Below are 5,401 nucleotides of genomic sequence, written 5' to 3' on the forward strand. Positions count from 1 at the left end.
AAAAACTATTTAATGTTTTACAAAATTACCCTTTGTTCTTTTTCTTCTCAATTAAATTTTCTTCTTAAATGAACCTTCCCCTATATATATATATATCTATACTACTTTATAAAGCATATTAGAAGGACTTCTTAAAGTCCATATAAATTCCCTTAAAACACTCTTAAAGCATAATGTACAAGTCTTTTAAGCACCATAAAACATCACTTTCCACTTATACCCTTTTACTCAAATAAACATGGATTGAGATCTACGCCGTCCATTTTCAAAGAAACACATCACACGGATTGGGATCTTCACCGTCCATTCAACTTTCAATTCCCGCTCATCCTAATTCCCCATACACCCCTTTATTCTTTTCTTTTTCATTTGCAGATAGGGGGGAGAGAGAGCGTACGAGAAAATAAAAGAGAGAATTCTAGAAAGAATGAGAAAAAGAAGGATCCAGGGTTTGTTATGGTTCAATCAACCAGATCTCTACAAACACACATACGGAATCAACCAGATCTCGAAAACTACACATACGGAACCCTAGATTTTCTTGATCTGGAACCCTAGCCTCCCTCCTCCACATCTCCAATACGCTATCTTCCCTTACACGCACAAAGATGATGTTGGACGACAAAGAACTGGAGATGAAGGAAGAACGACTATGAAATCGAAAACACTCAGGGTTAAACACCGATTTGAAGAAACTTTAACAGATTTGCAGGTTTGTGTGTACTTTTGTTCTCCATCTTTTTTTTTAGTTTTTGTTCTTGTTTAAATTAGGTTCTAGAATCTGCTATTTTTTATCTTGTTCTCGATCTTTGTTCAGTTCTTATTCTTGTTGTTGGTGAAAACACCTGTTGGTGGTTTTCATATACGCTATCTTCCCTTAATTTAGATATGCTTTAAGACACATGTTCTCTCTTTTCAGGAACCTCCACATCTCCAATACGCTATCTTCCCTTAATTTAGAGAGAGAGAGAGAGATAGCACGTACCTGGTCGACCTAATCTCTGATCTCCTGTGCTGATGCTAAAATAACGTTTAGGGTTCTGCAGATCTTGAATATACCAGCTGCCTTGAAGTTTGAATCCGCTTTTAGGGGTATTTCAGATATCTAAGGTCATTTTTGTTGAATATTTTCTCATATCTAAGGTCATTTTTGACGATTTTGGTTGTTCTGTGTTAATGAAGCTGGGGCGAGCCAGGGAGGTTACGGGACCGAGGAAGATGACAAAAATTTGTAGATCTGAGTATTCTAGCAACATTCAGGAGTTTTACATTCAGATATGTGTTTGTTTCTTCTTCAGATCTGAGTTTTACATTCAGATCTGTTAGGTTTGTTTACTTATTATGATTTTTAGTTTTCAATTTGGATTCATTTGTTGAAATAATGGTTTAAATAAGATAAATTGATGTTACAACATTGATTTTCTGAAATTTTGATCGAACAAGAAGTAATTTATTAACTGTCGACCTTAATTTGTTGGATATGGAGTTGTTCTTTAGTGTTTTTTTTCTTTTGGTTTGATTTTGGAGTAAACCCTAGCTGTTAAGTGTGTTTTGTAGCAACTTTTAACCCTACCACACATCGATTAGCCTTTGCAACCATCTTCCCTGTTCTTCGTCATCACCGAATGGCACCCAGGTACATCTTCTCTCTGTATAATGCTCTTGAATCATTTTTGTGTTATTAGTTTAGTTTTCTATGTTTAAAAGGGTTTTACTGCTACCTAGCAACCTGAAGTTGCAGACCTAGGGTTTTGAATACCCAATTTCAGGCAAAAGAAGATTTATAGAAGAAGTTGAGAGCGTTGATCTTTGTGTCAGTTGAGTACAGAGCAGGAGATCGACATTGTTTTGAGTACTCCGGCCGAAAATATTCCAAGGAGGGTAAGATCCCATATCGTTTTTGTATTTTGTTCTTTGTTTGTGTGGTGTGGGTTTATGAGTAGTGTGTAGTAATGTAGATAAGGTGTTTGATGAAAAGTTTAAGTGAGTTTGTTTGGCTGATTATTGTTTTTTGTTTTTGGCCAGATCTGTGATTCCATGTTGAAGTTTTTGGAAATTGGGAAGACCATGCTGGGATTTCAGAATTCTTCAGAGTAATTCGTTTGTTGCAACTTTGATTTCTTAAAGTCTATGTCTATTTAAGTGTTTCTTGAAGTCAAGCACAAGCCCCAAATGTGTTTATTCATCAACTATTATTGTGACTTAGCTATTCAAGGTTGTTGTGACTGTTATGCTCACTAACGAATTTAAAAAAACAGTTCCTGGTGATTTCTTGTGCATATTCAAGAGTTTACCCCCTCATATATCCAAGGATTTCAACCTGGTGAAGCTTTTGTGGTCCGAAATGTGGCTAACCTTGTTCCACCACTTCAGGTATAGAAGTAGATTGACACCAAGTTTTTCATTTTCATAATTTTTCCTCTTGTTCTTTTTAAATTTTTCATTGGGTGACATACATTTTCAGCAGCCTAATTTCCTTTGAACTGGGTGTTTATTGATCTAGGGTTTGGTTTATGTGGTGGAAAGTTGTTTGTTTGTTGTGGTTTATGTTTGTAGAATAGATTTTGGTTAGGGTTTGAGTTGTTAATGATTGTATTTGATTTGGGTTGTTTTTTGATTTGGGTTGTTTTTTGTTAATGTTGTTTGAGGTGACAATTTTGACCATTTACTTATGAGGTTGTTTTTATTAAAAAAAAGCGTGCTAAGACTTAAAAAAGTATTATGAAATTTAGCCATTTAACCTCAATCAAAGTATGATAATTGACAGGATGTATGTGTTGATTTGCCTAATTTATCATTGGAATGGACTCTTGAAAGGCTTGAGCCTGCTGGACTTTGTAAGATGGCTTGTGTTTGCACTTATTAAGAGACATGTGTTTAAGTGATTATCTGTGGAAAGTCATTACCTTTGTATATTAATCTTGTTGAATGAATATAATATGTTTAATTTATAATTTGTCCAAACATGTATTAACATACTATATGAGCATTGGCAAGAGCTTGAAGTTGCCATCGTAATACCTTTAGGTATATCCATTTCTTCACTTGCTTTTATATATGTTGAGTTATTATTTGGTAGTTTATATATGGATTGACTTTATTTTTATCTAGCAGACAATTAACATTGGAGTGGACAAATGAGATACAGATACTTAGCTACTTGCATCCAATTTTATTTGCAGTCCTCTACAAAGTTCTTCCTATTTTTACATCCTAATGCTCCACTCTTTATGGTAAGATAATTATCTTTGCTCTTAGTGAGTTCTATGTTGTCAAAAGCGAGCCAGGCGTGCGCCTAGGCGCAGAGGCGCAGCGAGGCGTGACTAAACCGCCTGGTGGAGTCATAGGCGAAGATCTGCGATTTTTTTTCAAAAATCGGCATCCATGCACGCGCTCGAAGCTAGACGCAGGTGACTACAGGCGTTCTTCAGGCGAGATTTTGGCCAGAACGGCTGATGATGAAGTTGATGATGAAGTTGTTACATTTTGGAAGTATATGAATATTGTCGAAGCAGATGATGAAGTTGATGATCCTGGTTTGTTAGAAGCTGCTGATTGTTTATCAACAATCTTTGTAAACTTATGTTTTATACAATTTTATCCTTATTTTTGGTTGGTCACAAAGATTACAAATGGCAATTGCTGTAGAACAAAACGTATCTTATTTGGTTTTTGTTTTCCAAACAGATTCAAGAGTTCATGATTTTAAACCAACACTTTCACTTTGTGCCGATCAATCAACAACGACCCCATATTATTCCAGCTGATTGTTATATGCTCTTTTAGTTTTTTTAGAAAGGTAACTTGTGCACTCTGATGTCTAAAAGCATTTCAAGTAGTGACGCTTTCAATTCCACATCATTTATTATAAGAAATTTCAAGTAACTACTATAAATAAACTTTGAAGTTACACATCGTCGGTCAAAGACTCAGACAACAAAACTATATCTTAATGGTTTTGTATAAAGGAAAAAAAAGGAAACTTATTTGGAATATATATGATAGTACAAAATAAAAACCTATGTAAATTTATATAAAATCTAATATATGGATAATCTAATATGATTAAGAAATCATTTTTAAAACGGTAATCCTTTTTTAATAAGCAACGAAACCAAACTTCTTAAATAACGACAATTCAAAAGATTAAGAGAAGAGTTATTAGACTGATGATTTTAGAGAGCAAACCAACGATCTCAGCCTACAGGTCATCCTTTTCAGGGGCCATCGTTCACCTCCCCTCACATCCCATTTTGTCTTTCCCCCGCCCCACTCGACACCTACTAGCGGCCCTGCTTCCCTGCCCCATTTTGTCTTTCGACCATGATGGTATTCCAACCAACATCACACTCTCAATGAAACAATATGTCATGTAATAGTCAATCAAGTACCATCATCCTTAGTTAGCAAAAACATGACAACAGATCCATATGATCGACAATGTAGGTAATTGTTTGCTCTAAAGTTAACCCCATTCTCTTCTTTGTCTCATTTTAACACTGTAGGATGTAAAGGGACTTGGCGACACTTTGGCAGGGGCTTACCCAGGTCGCTTCGATTTTCATTTGAAAGAAAGACAATCTTGACAATCTGCCATTGTAGCAGCTGCTTTTTGTTTAGCACTCAAGTATGTGATTGGTTCCATCATGTAAGTTTTATACTCTAAGTCATCACAAGATTTTGATATACTATTATTCGTATTTTTATGTCATCATCATGTAGAGCTCCGAAGAAGACAAAGTTGCCATTGGAGAAATTTCCAGACGATTGGACTAGAGAGCAAGTTGCTGAGAAATTTCCGCAACGCCGCAGCCAGCGCAACCCCAGCGAACGCAGCCGCATCGACGCAGTGAGCGCTGCCGCAGCGAGCACAACCCTAGCCAGCCCGGCGCAACGCCGCAGCGAGCACAGCCATAACGCCGCAGCCCGCACAACTGTTGCGAACGCAACCAGCCTGCGTATTACGTATATGTGCAATGACTGCATAACCACTTTCTGTTTGTCTGGCCCATTAAAGTTTACAACTTTTGTTGTCATTTTTGTGAAGTTGAATATGATTCTGTGTACATTTTTATATCATAGTATAGATAAAATTAACTACAAACACTTATCGATTCATTTCATGAAAATTTATAGTTTTTGTTTTTCATTTTCTAAACTTCATTTTGTCTACGGTAGTTTTTGACTTAAATCATTTTGGTCATTCATAACTCATAAATTTGTCTTTGTAATTGTAGTGTCATATGACATCATAGGGCTGAGTCGTTGACTTAACCAATTTTTAGGGTCTAAATAAAAACAAATGTTTAGCTAAAAACCCTCTTGATGACAACAATAAACTAAAATATTTATAGTTTATGAAGTTATAAAATATATTTTGGTTTATATACGCATTATATGT

The 5,401-nt window shown here is 35.7% G+C and overlaps 1 long non-coding RNA gene across 18 annotated transcripts; it reads left to right on the forward strand.

Moving 5' to 3' along the window:
* The first annotated feature begins 345 nt into the window (after positions 1 to 345).
* Positions 346 to 5,149, forward strand: LOC110941269. Of its 18 annotated transcripts, none has more exons than XR_002593952.2 (9): positions 346 to 712; positions 920 to 1,092; positions 1,183 to 1,881; positions 2,026 to 2,093; positions 2,259 to 3,027; positions 3,115 to 3,233; positions 3,688 to 3,799; positions 4,506 to 4,648; positions 4,723 to 5,103. It is a non-coding gene; the product is annotated as an uncharacterized LOC110941269 (long non-coding RNA). The 18 variants fall into 18 exon arrangements; XR_002593954.2 differs by having other exon boundaries at positions 4,506 to 4,627; positions 4,723 to 5,101; XR_004894319.1 differs by having other exon boundaries at positions 350 to 712; positions 2,259 to 2,373; positions 4,723 to 5,149.
* Positions 5,150 to 5,401: the final 252 nt, after the last annotated feature.

Source organism: Helianthus annuus, chromosome 5 (genome assembly GCF_002127325.2).
Source record: "Helianthus annuus cultivar XRQ/B chromosome 5, HanXRQr2.0-SUNRISE, whole genome shotgun sequence".
Classification (NCBI taxonomy): Eukaryota; Viridiplantae; Streptophyta; class Magnoliopsida; order Asterales; family Asteraceae; genus Helianthus; species Helianthus annuus.